Source organism: Morus notabilis, unplaced genomic scaffold, assembly GCF_000414095.1.
Source record: "Morus notabilis unplaced genomic scaffold, ASM41409v2 Scaffold702, whole genome shotgun sequence".
Classification (NCBI taxonomy): Eukaryota; Viridiplantae; Streptophyta; class Magnoliopsida; order Rosales; family Moraceae; genus Morus; species Morus notabilis.
Window position 1 is genome coordinate 135,652 of NW_010365327.1, and position 21,537 is coordinate 157,188.

Below are 21,537 nucleotides of genomic sequence, written 5' to 3' on the forward strand. Positions count from 1 at the left end.
GAAGAAATAATAAGAATTGCTTCTAAGCTTTTTTTACAGTTCTTTCGCAGTCTGGGAATGGGCTTCTGCCTGGAAGACTCTGTACCCCCAATTGAGTCGGTCTTCATTGGCAGCCTTATTGTCACAATTGTTGCCGGCCTAGACAATTGCTCCATATCGGTACTTCTACAAAGATGTTCCTGAACCACGAGATATCTCTTCAAGCAGAAGTATATGCTATGCAATAAACTCTAATTCCATGAAGGAAACCATGGGAACGAATCTACAGGGCTATCACCTTCTTTGGCCAGATCTTCCAACCTTTTCACAATTACAGTTCACTGCGCCCTTCTTCAGCAGACGAGGTGTGCACTGTGTGGGTGCGTACATAGGTATGCGTGTGTTGCATGCTTGGTGGGCTTGTTGCTTTTCGAGAGGGATTCACTTCTCCCGACAACGGGGAATTTGAATTATATTGTATGGCCTATGATTTTTCGGAGGAATTTATGGCATCTGCTGATGTGCTGTCTGGTGAAAAATGCACTCTTTAAGCTGTGCAGTGCTCTACCCTTTAGGATCTCCAAAAAGAAAAGTAAGCCACGGAGAAAGCCCGTAGAGCGGGGCGTTACATGTCCATCCAATTAAGTAAATTCCACTCTAAGCTCACTAACAGGAAATCAAGGAAATTTCAAGTTACGGATTCTCTAGAGTCTGAATTTCATATGATGATCAGTGATCGCTCAAGGAGTACCCAGTTACTGGAAGTTTCAGAACCCTGTCTCTGACATTTTTCCCATCCCTCGGGAACAATTCCGGTTACAACTCCTTGAGTACAAGACGGCACTAATCGGTCTGTAATATCTATAGTCGGCTTTGCCGCTTCACAGCTCCACAATCCCGCTTCTTTTTTATCTAAAAGAAGCTTCGCAAAGTGCACTCTCAGTCCCATTCGTTCTCCCTCCGACATCTCATTCGAGATGGGATGGCTTATCAGTGAATCTATCAATCCCTCCCCCAAACATCAACTCTCTCTCATTTTTCGAGTTTCGTGTTCAGGGTCCACTAACTTCGCGAGACATTCAGGTCTCTGAGTTGTTAGTTCTCCTCGTCCTAAGGGGGGGTCGGTCAACTTAATGCGGGAGATAGACCTCCTATAAGCATTACTCTCTTTTGAGGTAACTTGCTTACTCTGATATGATTAGTTCCGTGGGCTAGTAAGATCACTATTGAGGTGAGGGTCCAAAGGAGGCTCAATTTCACTATTCAGGAGTAAAGGAAATCAAATGCGATCTAAGCAAGATGGTAGAACCTGGTGAACCGGGCGTACTACTTCCCAACCTTCTGTGAACCTTGCTTCTCTTATGATTTTTGCTACTTTCTTTATCAAAGTGATTGATATCAAAGAGAGTCTACTAAGTCTAGTCACTCAACCTGCAAATTCTGACCTGGACCCTTCTATTGCAAACACCTTGCATTTTTTATTTTCCCTCCATGATAAAAGCCCAGTGCATTGGACCGATGGATAAGAGAACTGACTGAGCTGGGAGTGCGTTGATTGCGCAGCTCTTTGAGAATTCCCTGTCGGCGTTTGTATGTAGCGCTTTCAGGTCCTATCCATTCAGGGCTCATTTCTCAAAGAAGATACCTCAGGTTAAGTCCTTAACTTTAAGAATAGGGCAGAGCTTATTCGTCGATAACAAGCCTTTCTTCATATCATAAAGGAATAGAACCGGAAAGCTTTGATGCAAGAAAAGTAAGTCCATCTGCACTATAAAGACAGCCACGCGTTCGCCTGTGGTGCGGTAAGGCACCACCCTGTTGTGCCAGCAGCCAACTCTGGCGTGTCAGCTTAGTTATCCTCATTAAGCCACTTACTTGATGTCTAGCTTCCCAACAGGTAGACAGTTCCTTTTCCCCCAGATCAATGAAGAAGGGAGAAGAACCCATTTTTGTTCGGTCATAGGTTGGTCCAAAGAACGAGAGTCGGCTTCCTTAAGTTCGTTGTTCCTCAGTAGCTCAGTGGTAGAGCGGTCGGCTGTTAACTGACTGGTCGTAGGTTCGACTCCTACTTGGGGAGATTTGATTCATTCCAAATTAAAGAATTCAGAATAAAAGGGTTCACTTTGACTGTTAAGAGTAGGTAACCTGTTCCCTGTGTCTTTGTTTCTATTGCATTCTATCTCATCGTATCACATTCTGTTCTGCGATATTTGAGAATCGCCGTCAATACCTCGGCGTAGGTCCGGGATAATCCACAGTCTGGGGCTATTTACAACTATCCAATTAAGATTAAGTCAAGACGGATGTACTAGTACTAGCAAGTGCATCAAAGATGCAGTCATCGATTCGCCCGAGAGGCCACAATTTTTTCAAGACTTTTCCAGATTCAACATAATCCTCGTATTATTTGTCGTAGTCTTCAAAATGGTATAACCACTTACTGGGCCCTCTTTGCACTGTCACACCACTATTTAGTGTGGTTGGCGACTGAGTTAACTCTTCCTCAGAACCGGCCTTTCACCCGTTATGCGGTGCTCGGTGATGACATAGTAATTGCGGATAATTCAGAATCAGAATAAGTCCAGTCCAGGGGATAAATCAATAGGAAATGCTATTTGCTTTGTAAGAATAAGAAGAAACTTCTATGAAATGAAAGAGTTTCGCGGGAATTGTCAACTTCCGTATTCTCCTTCCTTTACTTCCCTTCCCTACTCTTTTGAAGTCTGTTTGCCAATGCGTTAACTTCTTTTATTTATGGGAAAAAACGTGCTTTGATCACTTATTCCGCACTTATTATACCAATTCAAATCTTGCATTTGCATGCCAAACCTGGGTGGCACTATGTAACTCAATCCATTTTAGGGCTATTGGTTTATTTTTAGAATAGACTCTAAGATAGAGGAGACTTTAAGGAGATTTTGTCGAGATAAGGACTTGCAAAAGTCGAGTAGTCGCAGAAGTAAGGTCTCAGACTCGCAGAAGACAAGTGAAAAGTCTCTCGAGGCTTCGCCGTGGGAATTTCGCGAGAGTTTTCGCCGCTTTGAAACAATGAGTCTCAAAATATCGCAAAAATTCAGCGTGGTTTTTATCTAAAAAGTCGGAAGGTTCCGCCATGCCTCCGATCGGACTATTGGGGCTGTTTTAGTGCAAGAAGGTCGTCCGGTGGCCTTCGAGCTGGAAACTTAATGAGACAGAACAGCGTTTTACTGTAATCGAAAAGGAGATGCCATCTTCTGAAGTGCCATCTACTTGACACTGACCGGGAGGGGCGAAACAATGAATCAATTATCCAGTACCAGATCCATCGGTCATAAATCTTTCTAGAATATGGCTCCCTCCACCCATGTTGAAATCAAATTCTCTGTCATCCCCTCCTGGATGGGCGAAACAATGAATTCAATTATCCAGTACCAGATCCATCATCGGACATAAATCTTTCTAGAATATGGCTCCCCCCACCCATGTTGAAATCAAATTCTCTGTCATCCCCTCATATCCCATGCTTGGAAGCTAGACGTCACCTAAAGACCGGGTTATCTCTCTGAATCAGGTTATTCACTGGGCTGTTAAGCCATCGAGTCTTCTAGGGTTGATCGACCCGTTTCAAGAGGATTCATCCAAGACTCTAGATCTCGTTAATTCTAAGGAGGAGCCCATTCTATAAGGAAGGTGTCTAAAAAAGGAAGCAGAGGTTCTTCACTTCACGTGACATAGCTACGCTCAGGTTTCACCAACTTCGCGTCGGTAAAAAGACCTATGCATCAGTGTACTGTCATGATCACATATTAGCTCGATTTTCTTGACGGCTTGAAGGCGAAGCCACCTATTTCTTAGGGCAAAAGGCGCTCCCTCCTCCTAACTCCTTCCACTTCTCCCAGGGATTGATAGATTCACTGATAAGCCATCCCATCTCGAATGAGATGTCGGAGGGAGAACGAATGGGACTGAGAGTGCACTTGGCGAAGCTTCTTTTAGATAAAAAAGAAGCGGGATTGTGGAGCTGTGAAGCGGCAAAGCCGACTATAGATACACCCCACTTGCGCTTTTAGTCTTGTACTCAAGGAGTTGTAACCGGAATTGTTCCCGAGGGATGGGAAAAATGTCAGAGACAGGGTTCTGAAACTTCCAGTAACTATTCAAATGAAGAATCGGTTGTGATCATCATATGAAATTCAGACTCTAGAGAATCCGTACCAGCGCCGCGGCTAGTCTTTTGGCTATCCACATAATAGCATGATTAGTTCCACAAATCTAACTGCACTGACCATAGTAAACTCCTTCTAGTTGTACCAAAATAGAGATCTGATTTAAATGACCAGGTACAGCATCACATTTGACACCTAAAGAAGGTACAGCCCAACTATGAAGTACATCAGCACATGTTATAATAATAACATTTTTTCTTTTTCTGTATTTTTACATTTTTTTTAAAAAGGGGGCTGACTTGGTGGGGACCTGCTTTCATTTCATTTTTTTCATGGCTGGATTTTGTGCTTTCTGCAATGGAAAAAATTCCTCTTTCTTTTGAAGCAGTGTGCAGTCTCCTTGCAACGGTATTATGCTGGTTGTAAGGTAGATAGCCCCGGTAAGTGTATCGCTGACTCGATCCGGGATTCCACGGTTAATTCCGTGTCGCCTTCGTCACTGTCTTCGGAAGGGTGACGATAGATCGGATTATATTTTCCGATTGTACTTGTCTTGGTTTAACCTTTATCGGGTGATTGAGGCCCCCCCTTGGCGAGAAACTTCCTTTCCCTCTTGAGTAATGGCGAGCTAGTCCCCGAAAATGCTCGTTCCTTTGTCGTTGGGGATTACAATTTCTTACTTCTTTCCGGTATGCCGCTCTATTTGCTTGCAATGCTATACCTATCAAAGTGAAGTTGGCGAACGCTTTTGTAACCTTAGACTCGTTACGCTGTTCGACTGAACTCGTCGGCTCCGCATCCACCGAAAGTCGGGATTAAGTACACAGGACAAACTCATTCTTTATGGATCTATCCCCTCAATGAGTTTTTTACTATGCAGACTTCCCCTTGAATCACATGATCACCTCTTCTTTCAATGCTCTTATTCTTCTAGAGTGTGGACTAGGTTGCAATCTATTTTAGGCATAAACAAACTGGCCTAACTCAAAGGCAGGCGGCGGAATCTTTTATTAAAGAAGGGAAGAAGGGGCCTAAGCACGGCAGATGCCGTACACTTGAGTGGCAAAGGAAAGCGAGATCGTACCTGTTTTTCCAGGCCTGTTCGGACATACGGTTCTCGCGGAAGATCAAGTTGGTGAGCCGTGCCTGTCTAGCCACTCCTTTCTTTAGTATCCGAGGTGGGCTCTTTCAAGAGCTCCTTCGGCAGCGCCGTACGTGACATTCATTCTTATTCTTATTTCTTTATATTAGTTATCTGGAGTAGTGAGCTAGTCTGCCGAAAGCCAGTGCTTGTCCGGCTGGATTCCATCTGCTTCCTTCCCCCGGTACTGCCCTTGTTGACAGCTTTTTACGCTTCCTGCCTCTGGAACTACGGGAATTACGGATTTACTCCTCCCGTCTGGACTGCTGAACTTGATTCTATTCAATAGCTACTCCCTTCCCTAGCATCAATAAAGTATTAAAGACTTCCGGCACAAGCGCAGGAACACTTCTACCTAGACCGCGTTCAACCGATTACTTTAGAGACTGATACGCGCTCACTACGGAAAAACAAGTTGAGCAGCTTCCCGCCTCTCTTTCTCAAGTTTTTACTTCTGAAGAAAGAGATAAGAAGAAGTCAAGATCGACTGCTAAAAGACAGATCTTACCTTTACATCGCATTTCTCAATTTATAGGTCGTCGCTATTGATAGAAGTGAATTGTTAATTCCGTTCCCCTCGCGCTTCTGTAAAGGGAAGCACTTCATCTCACTACACTTGAAGTACCTTTAGGAAGGGGTGTTTCATTTAAGTTAAAAAAGTGCAATCCAGAATTCTACCGAAGAGCCTATTCCTATAAGGTCGTTTGTCCCTAAAGTTGGATGCATTGAATTTCCTTGTTGCATAAGGTAAGCAACATGATCCCTGGCTTGGATAGCTGAGGGCCGGTATCCGTACTACGGCCATATCTTGTTGCTTGATTGGGAATTGTTCCCTTACTATAGTGAAATTGAGCCTCCTTCGGACCCTCACCTCAATAGTGATCTTACTAGCCCACGGAACTAATCATATCAGAGTAAGCAAGTTACCTCAAAAGAGAGTAATGCTTATAGGAGGTCTATCTCCCTTCTATCATGCCCTTCCCTTTTCGAGTTATGACTCAACCTCGAAGATGGGGGCGAACGAGACGTCTTTAGTTGCGCCCGGAAGCGGGTAAGGTCAAGTTGTACCCGATCTACTGATCGTAGACCAGTCTCGTAGTTGATTCTTTGGCTGTTATTGATTCTTCTTTAAAGGATGCACTACGCCTGTCCCCGACTAGACTCTTAGAGTGATTCAGTCGATACAGAGATACGCTTGAAGTGGGGGGTGTGCTGTCCCTATTGGGCTGGGCCCTTCCCCATAAGGCCCCACCGTCGGGGCATAAGCGCCCTCTTGCTACCCATATGCGAGGCTCCCCACGATGCTTCTGGCAGCCATCATAGCAGGGACGAAGAGATTCCCAAGACCAGAACTATAGACTTATTCTGCCACCACCACATCATTGCATGCAAGGGGAGCTCGCTCGATCCGCAAATTGGTCCGACTCGTAATTCACTTCTAACCCCATGTTCGATAGCCCGCATGGCCAGTTCCGGCTTGCTCCGCCCTATTACTCCTGCCCTACAAGCCGTCGCTCGAACGAATCAAAGAATTTATCAGTTCGCCGAGAAGCAGAATGCTTTGTAATTGAAGCTGAAGATAAAGAGTCAGCGAAGGGAGAAAGATTTGAAACCTACCATTTGGGCTTAGTTACCAGGGAGAAAAGAGAGGCAATGATAATTGTTTTGGTGCTCACAACTGTGAATTCAGAATTTCTTCGCGAACTCAAAACCGCCTCTATCATAGAGCAAAGACTTCGATTTTGATCACCCCAAAATTGGCTGGTTACGGCTAGCAAGATCACCCCCAAATGATTAATGAAATCCTTATAAACGTCTGCAACCGCGGCATCTCCGATGACGATATCGTTATCGAGAAGTGTGTATTTACTAAACTTCTTTCCTGGGCCCGTCCGGCTTCGGTACCTCAGGTCATAATTACCCAATTGGCTCAGTTTGAGTTCTGACTATAGGTGCAACCTATCTCATATTGGGGAGAAGTGTACCGCTCTTAATCAAACTAGAAATTTCATAAGAGAAGAAAGCTTGAAGAGCCTAGGCTAATCCTCTCCGCTACCGGCGTTGACTCTCTCTTTCCTGGTCGGCGGAGATCCCGCTCGTTCCCATCCTTCGCTTCAGGGCCTGTCCCTCGAGTACTCCATATCCGCTTACTTCACTGCCTTCCTGCTTCCAGAAGACCCCTTCTTCCTCTTACTAAGCTTTTTATAGAATAATCGAACATGGAATGCGCTGTTATCGGCGTAAAGAAGGAAGAAGTCTTGGTTAAGCCAGAAGTTCCTTTGCCAGCCAACAATTGCCTTCCCCATTCTTTCGAAGTTGCTAGCACTATATATCCTTTTAGAGAAACTATGTCATGGTATTCCCACATTGGTCTAGAAATTCCTTTTTAATAAGATGCGGTAGCGTAATCAGGTAATCCCCGAAAGGAAATAAAATAAAGTCAAGAAGGTAATCCAGTAATCAAGGCAAAAAAGGCAATCAGGTCCTTCCCTAACGAGGACAAGACTAGCTACTTTCTCTAAGGTGCAACCTTTTCTGGCTCCACTGAAATAGATTTCGCGGAAAACCAGCTATATCCGATCTTGGTTGGCCTTTCACCCCTTGCCACAAGTCATCCCCGTATTTTGCCACATACGTGGGTTCGGTCCTCCAAGACCTGTTAGAGCTCTCTTCAACCTGCTCATGGCTAGATCAATCGGTTGCGTTGAGGCCCGTCCGTCTCAGGGGACCCATCAGTTCCCCAACTCCTTGAGTACAAGACGGCACCATTGAAGAAAGACCAGGTTTGATTGTCCATCCACCGGTTCGGACTGATGGACGGACGATTTCCAATAGAATCCAGAGAATCCATCTATTCAGTCGAGTGGATCCGATTCGTTCTTATCTATAGATAACGCAAGAGAAAACTTATGACTTCGCGGATGGAGAGGGATTCAAACCCCCGGTATTTCTATCAATACTTCGGTTTTCAAGACCGACTCTTTCAACCGCTCAGACATCCATCCCCTTCGCGCTTCGCCCGCCCTATCTATCCGCGCGCTGGCAGGTAGGGGCTTATCTATGTGATTCGCTACGCTGGCTTTCCAGACAGACGCGTTAAGCAAGTCAGTCAGTTCAATGTCATATTAGGGGGTTGGAGCCTTCTATTCTCATTTCGTTAAATCGCCTATTAGAATGCTGATTATTAGAATGTCTTTGACCGATGGTAGAACCGCCTCAAAGTTATGGACTCGGATATGATGCTGCTTCTTCTAATGAGAGTTCCTTGGGGATATATGAATTAGTGGACATATACAAGAACGACCCATTTTCTTACACAAGCATTTCTCGCTCGAGTAGAGGGAGTGAGGTGAGCCAATAGTTTTTAGTTATTAGCCGGCTGGGCGCGAAAAGGTAAGAAATAGATCTACAAGTTCAGGAAGTATTATCCTGTCTGGGCAAAGGGAGAATTTGCTTTTCGAGTCAAAAGAGTTCCAAGCGGTCGAATTGAATTGGTCACATCCGTCTTCCCGCTTAGTGAATCTTTAAGGGGCGTAATTAATCCAATCTCTCAATCGGTTGGTCAAATGCATTGACATTTGCGCATTCGATTTCTTCTTTTCCAATTTCATACTCAAATGACATCCCATATTGAGAGTTAAATTAAGATTAAGAATAAGGATACAGGTCGGGCCGGGCCTCGATTCAGAAAGATGAAGGGCCAAAAAGTCAAAATAGCCCAATCCTCCCTTTTCGAGCACGGCCCTCAACACGCAATATTGATTGTCAGGCCACGTTGTCAGGAACACAACGGATTGCATCCCGAGCATTAGGTGAAGGGGTACGGTACTCAAGGAATGTTGATGGCTTGGAGTTCCATATCTCTTAAGAGAAGGAGGTGGGCGCAAAAGCCTCTTCTGGATCTTGATCCGAAAGTGACGATGCAACAAAGGCTATTCGGTGTGAGTTGGTGTTCAGCATGGAGGTACCGCTTCACTAGGGCTCTGCGCCCGTTCCTTAAGTTCTTGGGGCTCGGCCTCTGAACCGTACGTGAGACGAGTTTCTGCCTCATACAGCTCGGGCCGAAGACCGAGGGAAGTTTAGGAGAGATGGGGAGACCCAGCAGCTGCCGGTCGGGAAAAAAAACGTTGTTATTCAAATTCAAGGCGTTACTCGTTTCATTTTTGATTCCCTCTTTCTTTCTAGACCATAGATGAAAGCCTTTTCACTAAACTCTTTCCGCTTCTGCTTCTGCCCGTTGCGCCCATTTTTCCGCAACGGGACGATTTTCGGCAGCCTCGCGAAGACTAATCGTCTCGCTTGTTTAGTAAAGTCCAGTTTTTGGCCTTATTTTGTAGGTAACGACGACGTCGAGTTGGCAGCGGAGAAAGACTCGGCATCCAGGCGAGCCGCCCGGTGGTGTGGTACGTAGTGGGTGCCCCGCCAAAACGGTTCCGAAACAAACAAAAAGGTGCATGCCGCACTCACGAGGGACTGTCGGTGATATACTGGAGGAAGGTGGGGATGACGTCAAGTCCGCGATCTTGTTGATGCTACGGTGTATAACAGACTGATTGGGTGGGGCTTTGCATAGAGCAAGGCAAAGAACTGGCTTAGTGATCTTGATCTCCGCCACCATTGCATCAAGTCCGAATTACTCTCTGTAATTAAGTACCAATAGATACTGCGCTTTTTGAACTTACTTTGCGCAGCAAGCGCTCGTGGAGACGAGTCTGTTGATGACTTTATCGCCATATGGATAAATCTTGAACTCTCCTGTGAGCAAGCCTGTTCGAGTTGTAGTTCCTCCAGTAGGGCTGGAAGGCCGTAAGTCGGGGGCGGCCATAACATAAGGTTATTACTTTCACATCTCTCTCTCTCTAGATATCTGTAGATAGAGAGCGAGATCCGCTGCGTGAGCAACCCGACTGTGCGTTACCTGTGCTCTACAGGCCGCACTCATTCTTCCCACCGAGCCCATTTCTCTTTTGATTTGGAAGACGGGCGTTGCGTTCGGTTCGAAAGGCATGGTTTTCAGTATGTCTCCAGATAGGCCCCCCACGTTGTCGCTTTCGCTTTAATAATGAATGATATGGAGTCATGCAATGAGCGCGCTTTACTAATATAATAGAAAGGGGCTTTCACCATCTATTTTTGCCCCAAGCAGCTGAGCAGTGATCCGATTCGATACATCCTCCATTCTCCTAACTTAACTAATCACTGGGTCAGACGATCGAGGAGAGTATGCGAAAGGTGAGCTTGAGCTTATAGCCTCAAATGCGCTCTAAGCGACTAAAAGAGAAAGAGATTGTGTTAGATCTCAACTAAGAATAAGAAGTCGAAGGGGGGTAAGATCCTTGCCGAATCGAAGTTATTCATTTCATTCGCTACTGGAGCCCCTACTATTACTATTCAAGACGAAAACAGGATTGAATCGAATACAGAAAGGTCATGGGGCTAGAACCCATAGGCACCGGACTGAGGTATGAAATGAAGGACGAGTTTCACTCGCTTCGGACTCAAGCTTAGATAGAAGAGTCCAATAAGTCCCTATATTTCTGGGAGCGAACTCCAGGCGAATATGAAGCGCATGGATACAAGTTATGCCTTGGAATGAAAGACAATTCCGAATGTGCCGTCTCACTTCGAGTTCCTTCCTTCGTAGTCAAATCTGATGATACGCTTCGGCGATGTTACCTACAAAATAAAAGGCCTGCTAGGTGATCGAAATCGCTCAGGTCAGTGAGGACTCACTCACTCCCCTACTCCTTATCTATATAATAGTTTCTTCTATCTTCTTACTGAATCCAAAAGGCGACCCGCCGCGCCGGGCTATAAGATACAGCTGTTGTACTACTTGACTGGTAAGAAAAAGCTTACGTAAAAACTGGAAGACTCTTGTATGTACGGTAACCCTCTCTTCCGCTACTGGTGGACTGTTGCACAGAAAGGCCGACAGAAGCAACGTTTCTTAGCGCGCTTTTCAAGCGCTTAGCTCCTAACTCGAGGAAGGGTTCGCTTGTGCTTCTATCTTAAGTGTGGCAGGTGGAAAAAGGCATGAGGATGAGGAGTAGGGTCTCGAGAGAGCCTTTTTTTCTATAGGGAAGGAATCAAACGAAGCCGGACAAGTTTATTATCACGATGTCAGACAGGCCGCAGGCAAAAAGTTAAAAAAACATGATACTAAGACGGACCAGAAGGGTAGGCCGGTCGAATGAGGGAGAGCAAAGCCAGAGGATTAATAAGAAGACTACGTCTTAAAATAAAAAGGATGGAAGGGTGAGGGATCCTGTGTGACCATTAAAATAGTTGTCATTCCATTTGGGTGCTCTAGCCAAAACGAATCCTATTTTGGCTATTACCTTCTCCATTACTATGTTCTCATACGCAGGAATACCCCCGTTAGCCGGCTTTTGTAGCAAATTCTATTTGTTCTTCGCCGCTTTGGGTTGTGGGGCTTACTTTCTAGCCCCAGGAACCTCTTAGCCCGTTCTAGCAAATGGGAAAAGACTACTTCTTCTTGTTAGCCAGAAAAGACTACTTCTTGGACTGTGGCCGACACCAGAGAAGACTAATTAGAGAAAAGGGTCGTTAGGTCGTGTTCTCCGCTTAAAGATTGGGCTTTTTTGCAATGTTTTAGAAAGTCCCCAGTTTCCGGTTTTATTTACTAAAGTCAATAGGTAAGGGAAGAGGAAAAGACGAAAGTATACTTTGAAGCGGACGCCAAAACGTAGGCTCCTGGGCCGCAACTTAGCACTTGTTTTCTTATTGATTCCAGGGGCGGCGGCGTTCTTGAATGAAGTCTATCCGAACCGAATTAGCACTTCTCAGATCAGGCTAGGGGCAGTCAAGGCCCTATTTTCTTCGGTCTCCCGAAAAGGGTTTAGGTCATATTTTTAGGGAACGAGCTCCGCGACGCGGGGTTTAGTTAAGTGTCGTGATTTGCAGTTATCTCCTAGTGGAGTTTTATTTTCATTTTGTTCTCTCCTATCTGGCCTGGTCGACCGAATTCGCTTACTTGCCTAAACCAAGCAAGATTCTTGAATCAATCCATTACCAGCAAGATACGGCTCAGCCAAAAAACGTGAGCGCCCCTGCGCGAGCTGCAATCACGCGTTAGCTAGGCCATTTTCAATAAGGGGCGCGTTAGCGCTGCTTTACTAATATATAGGGCTTTTCTCGCTTGTTTAGTATTGCTTTGGCTTTGTTCCATCTACTAAGTCAGTGACATAAGTGGTATCCTCTGCAGCAGCCAATTCATTTTTCACTAAAGAAGACTCGGTTCCCCGGGCGGATGGGAAAGAAGATGAAGCAACATCAGTTGTATCAGCTACGGAATCTGCCAGACGTTTTACGCCCAATCATTCCAGATAACGCATGCATCCTCTGTATTACCGCGGCTGCTGGCACAGAGTTAGCCGATGCTTATTCCCCAGATACCGTCATTGCTTCTTCTCCGGGAAAAGAAGTTCACGACCCGTAGGCCTTCTACCTCCACGCGGCATTGCTCCGTCAGGCTTTCACCCATTGCAGAAAATTCCCCACTGCTGCCTCCCGTAGGAGGCTGGCGAAAGCTGAATAGTTCCGCTTCTTGCTCTAAAAGAGAGGGAAAACTTGTAGGAAAATGACCTATTTTTAACCAAGCAAAGACATGGGATGCCCCACAACAAATAGATGGGAGCAGGAAATCTTTCAAGGAAATTTCAAGTTACGGATTCTCTAGAGTCTGAATTTCATATGATGATCAGTGATCGTTCAAGGAGTACCCAGTTACTGGAAGTTTCAGAACCAGGGCAAGTATTCAAAAATAGAAAGAAAAAATGATGAATAGCTTATATTAAAAAAAGACCAACCCAACAAACAAGTAAGTGCTTGCCTGTCTTTGTATGTATTTAAGTGTGGCATCAAGGGGACGTTAGGCGCAGGAAGACTTTCTTTCCGGGCAGTCAAAATAGCTTGCTCTTGCCTGGGAGGAACGTTATACGACTTAAAAGACAGATGCCGCTGCAATGGTTTTGAAACGATGATTATTGTCTTGAAGTGAAGCACGCGAAGCTCTTCCTTTTCTTTTTCTTCTTGGCAGGTTCTGAAATTAGACTTTGAATCGCGATAAATAAAATATAAGGGCTGGGTCTGCAAGTGAAACCCAAAAACCTCAAATCCCCTAATGCCTATCAAATAAGAGTCCTACTGAGGATCCGGGAACTCGAAGTGAGACGGCACCATCTTGTCCAACGCAAGGATAGTAAGCCCTCTATCATCTGCCCAACCCCTGGTAGCTCGATCAACCGTTCCGGAAAGGTATTGACCTTGTCTGGTCTGTATCATTAGTTACTCGTTTCATTTTCGTACAAACTCCTATGTTCCTTTCATTACAGTATTTCTGAACAAGTTCCTGGATAACAAGCCTAAGGGTTTTCTTATTGATGATAGTGACGATATTGATGATAGTGACGATATCAACCGCGACCTTGATACGGAGCTGGAGCTTCTAACTATGATGAACTGTAATTGTGAAAAGGTTGGAAGATCTGGCCAAAGAAGGTGATAGCCCTGTAGATTCGTTCCCATGGTTCGATCCTTCCCAGTAAAACGCGGCGTGTTCGAATTCTGATCACTTTTACGCGAGAAAGGGGGACCACCCTCTAAGCCTCCTTGAGTACAAGACGGCACTGATCGGTCTGTAAATCGGAAAAGATGAGGTCCGGATATTGTTTAATGAAGGATCGGGGAGAGCAACTCCTATTTTCCATATGATCGCTAAAAGAACTAAAGGACGAGAAGTGGTGAACCTCTATTGGCCTTCCTCGAGTTAGGATTCAGACCGAGTGCAATTCAGTTTGTCGACCAGCTAAAGTAAGGAAGAATCAGCCACTTAGGGCGGCTAAGCTCACTTCGGCACCGAGCACCGTAGCACATAGCTATTTCATCCAACCCCGTAACTTAATGAAGTGGACTGGACGGACCACACTGAAAAAAATGCAAGCAGGGATGGAGTACCTATTTTTCCAAGCCTGTTCGGACATACGGTTCCCGCGAAAGATCAAGTTGGTGAGCCGTGGGATGGGAAACCTTCCCGCACGGTTCGGAGAGCACTGAATTAGAATGAGAGGTTCACCACCACATCATTGCATGCAAGGGGAGCTCGCTCGATTCCCAAATTGGTCCGACTCGTAATTCACTTCTGCTTTCTCTTTTTGGAATGGAATTTTTACGGAATCCCCATGAATAGGATCAAAACTTATTCCATGATATTTACATGAGATTCCTCTTTCTTGTTCTTAAACAAGTCCCCGAAGGTTTCCCTCTCTCCAGCACGCTTGAGCATAGAATGAATAACCTCGACGTGCTTGCTAAGAAGCACTGTCTTTGGTTGATGGATTACTCCACCGGTAGTGTGTTGCCGTTTGGACGACATCCACAATATAAAGACAACAACTTCGTCTCAATCCCCCAAATGAGCTTTCAACTCACTAAGGTAAAGAGATTCTGGTTGGGATCCCAGACGCCCCCCCTCACTGAGACTTGATCTCAGGGTTAAGGAGAGTTGGTTATTTAGGGATTTCTCTTTTTCATTTTTCAATTCATTAGAATAGGCCAGCCAAGCTAGTAGAAAGCACGTGATAAAGCCTGCTTGTGAGCCTGTGAGAAAGCAAGTTACGTTCTTCTCTTCATAGTAAACTGATGGGGGGATGCGGAGAAATCTTTATTACTATAAAAAGAAGAGTTGTAAACTATAGGACTTTTGTTGTGCTCCGCGCCTAAGCATACTTTTTCGGATCTTTTTAGCCAGTAAAAGCAAGAGATTCAATTGTCAAAAGAGAAGCCCCGGATTTCTCGTGCTCCCCCTGCTCTTAGGTGGGTTACCAAGGATCCAAACGATTTAATGGTACAACCGATTAAGCGAATGAGGGATACTTTTGAAAGTTGTCATTTCCAAAGGATAAGTCCGTGTAATCGAGTAAACAAGCTAACCTTCTCAAACTTTGGTTGGGCGTCTGTGGCTTGTTTAATTGATTCGTACATAAACCGGGTGCTTCAGCTTCATACGTGGGATTTTGATCAGCCTTCTAAGCCCTGGGTTTCAAAGCATTGAAATAAGACAACAATCTTCAGGTGGAGTAACCCCCCGTGACTCTCAACTCATACTTAGGAGAAGGGCAAGAGATTCTGTATGTGCCTAAATTGTTGTTGATGTTTTTGGTTTCGAATTAGATTTTGCCTATTTTATTTGAGAGGGGAATTGAACCTTATCTTATGGGACACTAATACCGATGCGGATTCCCTCAATTACGGGCTACTTCTTAGAAAGTTAGATGGCCCAACCAGAACAAATACCAAGTAGGGGATGCGAATCGAGGATTCCTATCATTGATGCTGGATCGTCGGTCGGACCGACGAAAGGTGAACAGGTTGAGTTAGATACATGATCGACGAATTAAGCGATCACATGACCTAAGATTCGACTTTGATAAGTCTTAGGAGAGTGAGGCTGATTCTTGGCGAACAAGCAACTGCTCTCTTGAGGGCTCTGTACGGGAACCACCCCAGTTACGAGTCATTTTTGTCTTCCCCGAGCACTAAGTAGATCCCATTCTCCCTTTTCCAAAGATTAGAAGGAACTTGTCAGAGACTAGTACCTTCTGTAGTGGTGGAACAGAAAAAAGGAAGCCGCTTACGAGCAGCTTTCTCTCATACGTCATGATATTCGAGAGCCGGGGGAAGGTCGGGCGCAGTAGATAAGGTCTAACTGTCCGTAACTAAGGAGAGAGCTCCCCTTTTTCCGTTCCGTCAAAGAGATCACCTAATGCAAGCCGTGCAATACGGAGTGATAAGCGCGCAGTATAGCATTGAGGAGGAGGTAGGCATCTAAATATGCCACCATCTCTCTCAATCTGCACTCATTCATGCTCGGTATAGGAAGCATCTATCTTAGTCTTTGGCTTTCCAGACAGACGCGTTAAGCAAGTCAGTCAGTTCAATGTCATATTAGGGGGTTGGAGCTCGGTAGCTAAGGAAGTGGGTCAAACCAGGCTGGAGAACGCGAACGGATTCAGCCAAGAGTTTGTTCTCTAGAATAGCGTTAGGAACGAATGCTTCCCTTAATAGAAGTACGAGGCGGGCGACCCTCACCTCAATCTTTGTCTGAGTGTGCGTAAAAAAGCTTCTATCGCTTTGGAGCTTGTGTAGCCTATGCGAAGCAAGCCAAGACTGGGCTCACCTATATCCTATTCCTCTTCTAGCTGGCAGATTCTCTCAACTATTTCTTTCTCAACTCATAATAAGGCAGAGAGATCTCAATGTCGGAATCGTGGAAAATGATGTCAAAGCACCTCCCCTCGCTCCACTAGCTAGGTAACTCCTTTTCTAATCAAGCAGCAAATCCTTTAAGCCTGAAAATAGGCTCTCTTCTCATTCCCTCCCCATTTATTTTAGATAGTCCGTATTTCAAGTAGTCAAGATGCCAGTGCCTATTCTCTTGCCCTTCCTTCTATTGTGCCGGGCGTGTGATCGATTGGAAAGCTCCTTCCCCCCTGATACAACCTTTTTTGATCCCGCCTTGGGGGATCCGTTGGGTCTTTTAAAAGGACTCAATCAAAAGGCACAAACAAATTTAGGGAAAGCCTACTGTTTTTCTGAGGTTGGGTTTTGAGATGAGAGTAGGATACATACACGTCGAAGAAATTCGTTGTCTAGAGATAGTGGAGTGATCAATTAATTAATCAGATTCAAAGAAGGAGATGAAAGAGCGGTAATTTCTTATTGACCAAGGCAGAGGGATTTCCCAGCAGAGAGGGCAGGAGGGCAGTGACATATAAAGAATATTCCGGGTTAACACACCGCCTTTAGTTCATGGACTGACGCTTATGAGGAGAAAAGGCTCTGGCAAGAGTTTCAAAAGAAAGACCGGGCCATGGACTGGACGAGAGAAGAGGGGATATGACTTGGAAGCTGCTTCAAGGTAAGCCCCTGAATTCTTCTCCACATTCTTACCGGCCGGAATTTGCCTATGATTTTTTCAACTGAAATTTCGATATAGAAAGATCTCCTTATTTCTTCACTGCGGATTCTCGCGTCATTTTCTTGAAAAGATATTAGATCACCATGGGAAACTTTCAAATGAGTAATGCTTACCATTCCATTATTCACACAAACCCTTCGATGACTTATCGGCTGCCTTGCTTGAGGAATAGTTTCACAAAAATGGAGACGAACCGGAATAACGTCCGATCTTGTTTATGGATTGAGTGGAAAGGGGATATTTGAAGTTCGTTCTCTTCCTCTGTGCGGTAAATCCCCATGAAAAAGGGGCCACTTTCGTGTAGTTTGTGATTGGATGTAACTGTTAAGATTTTCTCTCGGAGAAATCTTTCTCTCAGAAAAAGCTTCTTTTTCGCACCTTTACTTCTCTATGGTTATGGTATATCCCCTTTCTTATAGGACGAGCCATAGGAACCTATGAGATTGATTGAACAAGCCTTAACTTAAAGGCGAAGAAGAATCATCGAACTAATGGACGGACCGCAATGCAAGTACTAGAATTCTTGAAATAGAGGAAGGACCTACCGACCTATTTCGCAATGAATAGATAGAGTCAACGGTACGACAGACAGCGCTGCCTACACGCGAATTAGCTTCCGAGGTCGAGCAGTCTCAATTTCACTACAGGATTTGCGAATGAATGCTGGGCTGGGCCACCTCGAATGGCGTGAGCAAGGACTCTAAGCCCAATGGGATGTTTCCACTGTCCTATTAGCTAGATGGTTTTGAGTAGCTAGCTTGCCCTTAGGGTTATAACACGATAGGGGGTGAAAGTCAGAGAAGAGCTAGTAAATGGGATTAGTTACCAGGCACTATCAAAAAAGAAGTAGAAGTCTACGTAGCGTAGTGAGTGCTTCCCAGGTGGGGATCGTGAACCTATCTATTTCCCTGCTAGTGCACTAATGTAAGAAAGAGTGAGTGAAGGTAGGGAAGACGGGAGTTAGTTTGTTCAAGTCAATAGTAAGGTCTCGCTTAAGTGTGCTATGGTATCTCCCGAGCAATAGATGAAGAGGGTCTCTCTCCGGGGTCACTGAATTAGCCTAGAAATGGGTGCATCTTTTTGCTATCTCTCACGACCTTTCGGTCCCCCCTTTCCAATTTGAAAAGATGTGGCTGGAGGATGTAGGTTTTATATAAAAAGTAGCTTCTTGGTGGTTTTTCCTTTTCTTTCAAGGGAAAGCAAGCCACGGCTTTTGGTTGAAGATTAAAGCCTTGAAAGAGGAAGTGGAAGAAGGAGCAGTTTGGGAGGGTGAAGGCAATTTGCCTTCTTAAATAGAAGAGGCTAATCGAGATCCTAATCCTAACTCGAAGGAAGAGGGGATTAAGGAAAAGGTGATGAGCTCGTGTAGTACTCGCCCCTATCTCTAGAGGGGCTTATGCACTCCACTCGCTGTTTACTAAATGAGCGTTAGAGCGAGCGAGCGAAGCCTTCAATTTAGTGAAAACACGGCCAGTTTACTGAGTCATCCCGTGAGCAACCATTCCGCGTTGGGGAACGGTTTTCTCATTCCTAAGGTAAATCAATCTCAATTATACTCTTTGATTTCCTATTAGTGTGCCATAATTCAATTCCAAGTTTCATTAATCATTTTATGTTTCAAATCATCATTCCAAGGGTTTTTAATCTCAAAACATGGATTAAAGATGCTAATCTGTCTATTTTAGGTCCCTAAATGAAGCTAATTTGGGTTCTCTTCACAAATCAGGGTCAACATAGGGTTTTTCAACAACACAGGGTCAACCCCCGTGTACACTGGTCGACCGGTGACAAAGAGGTTATTCTCCACTAGTCGACTAGTCCGGTCGACTGGTACCGCCAGGCAGCTCGACCAACAGGGCCGATTCGAAGGAAATCCGGTCAAAACCTGCAAATCCGAGTTCAAATATGAAATATTTCAAGGGGAAACAAGCAAATCCAGGTTCTAGTTACAAAATCAAGTCCATATAATTAATTTTCACCGTGATTTTACTCAAAATCCATCAAAATCCATCAAAATCCATTTAGAACCACAAATAGGTTTTCTAATCGAAAAATCTGAGATTCAAGAGAATTTTCTTTCTGAAATCTTACCTTAAATCCTTCTCTTGACGTTGAAAACTCCTTTAAATCCTTCTTTGGTTCAAAATATGGTTGATTTGATAAAGAAAACGAGAGAGAGAAAGAGAGAGTTCAAACGAGTGAGAGAGAGAGAGTGTGTGTGTGTGTGTGAGAAAAACGACAATGAAAGAGAGAGAGAGTGCACGGGAAATAAAAGGAAAGTAAGGAAAAGAAAAGAAAAAGAAAAAGAAAAAAGAAAGAAAAATAGGTGTCAAAATATTTAAAAAGACAGTCCAAAAAATATGTCTACACACACTTCTGGGATAAAATATAATTACTAAAAATATTTAAATTCGTTAGAAATGTTTAAATTTACACGTCAGAAATACTTAATAAATAATTAATAATTAATTAAACCAGATTAGGCACACTAATAAATCTTAATTATTCTCGAGGTGTTACAGCACTCAAGAGATTTTCTTTGGTTTTACTTTTTATTTTTCCGTTTCTCTCTTTTTCTTTTTTCTTTGGAAATCTCCCTTTTCTTTCTATGAGGAAAAACCAAAATAAAAACTAATTCCTCTACAATTAAATGTGCAGCCGTACATTTACTCTTCTTTTCCTCATGCTGATTTGCTGAGGAAACATGCAACAACACGTTTCCTCCCACTCTTTTTTTTTAGTGAGGAAATGTGTGCTTCTTAGCTGCACGTTTCCTTTCCTTATACTAAATTCATCCATATTAATTAATCAAATTAATTAATATATGTGTATTTAGAATTCTCAATTCTAAATTAATAACCATAACCCAATATGATATATTCAGTTCCCATTAATCTTATAGAGTCATTGAGAGGAACTATGAACATTATAATTTTAAGCTCCAATAATTTTGACAATTAATTAACACCTTAATTAATATATTAAAATTATTAATTTCAAATTACTCCACTATAAATTTAGAATTGCACTCTTAATATTATAAAATAATTATGTTCACAGAATTTGTGTTGTCCATTGATATAGTCACTACATATGAATTAATCCTCCATAAACGGTTCATAACTAAAACTAGGTATTTTTCGTTGACCTATTTAATTATATCTTTCTCTATAAGTACCATTGATCCTCTAATGAATAATATATTTTATGATCCAATCATAAAATTGAGCGCTCTTATTATTCAAGTCCTGACTTAACACTTATGGGAACCGTCTATCTACTTCATTATGAAGGAATGGATTTCATCTTGTAAATTAATAGTTCCGGCTATTTATTTTACTATGCTCCCAATATACTAGACTTTGACACTATTCACATGTGTCATTACTCAATATTTCAAAGAACATAATATCATAAATAAGAGTCTATTAATTACTCAGAATTAAGATTAATGCATATATGACCATCATTGATTAATATTGAATACTCTATTTAATAACAAAATTTATTAGAGATTCATAATTAATCGCATTCCGGTCCTATGTAATCATATTACATAAAATGCTTTCATTCTAATAATCTCGGTATTTACAATCTATGATAAGATTATTTTTTTCAGAATGTAATGAACCGCATTAGTAATTTTAAATTAAAGATCCCAACTTTAATTTATAATTACGGACAAGTTTAGATAATTTTACTTCAAACATTATCCTCTGCATATAACACTTATATACAATGTTTAAAGTTACATCTAAAATAATCTAGGGATTTTGATATTTATAAAACATCACATGCTTACAAAATAATATTGAAAAAAGTCCCTATGTCATTGATAATCCGCAAAATATTTACATCTTATTTGATTTATGGGCATATATCCCAACAATAATGTAGGAAAATGCAAAAGAGTTGCAGCAACAGAAACTGGTAGAGCACACTACACCCGAGCAAGATTGAAACTAAAAACAAGAAAACCAACAAATGCAAATAAATGTACCTCCGTTTGTTTGTTTATTGATTTAGTTCAGTTGAACTTAGTTTAAATGGTCAGTACAGTTTAAATTAGTGTTTAGCAAGTATGCAATTTGAATTATATTTCTCGTTTGAACTGAGTTAAATGGTCCAACTTAGCGTTTAACTCTCCCCTCAAGTTTAACTGTTCAAACCATTTTTAAACAATTTAAAGGTGCTCATTCTCTATGCTTTTCACACTTACCAAACACAAATTCGAATTTTATTCAATGTTCAAATTAAAACTTTCAAACGTC

General features: G+C 43.2%; 1 non-coding gene across 1 annotated transcript; it reads left to right on the plus strand.

Annotated features, from left to right (window-relative positions):
• The first annotated feature begins 1,984 nt into the window (after positions 1-1,984).
• Positions 1,985-2,056, plus strand: TRNAN-GUU. Its single transcript has one exon. It is a non-coding gene; the product is annotated as a tRNA-Asn (tRNA).
• Positions 2,057-21,537: the final 19,481 nt, after the last annotated feature.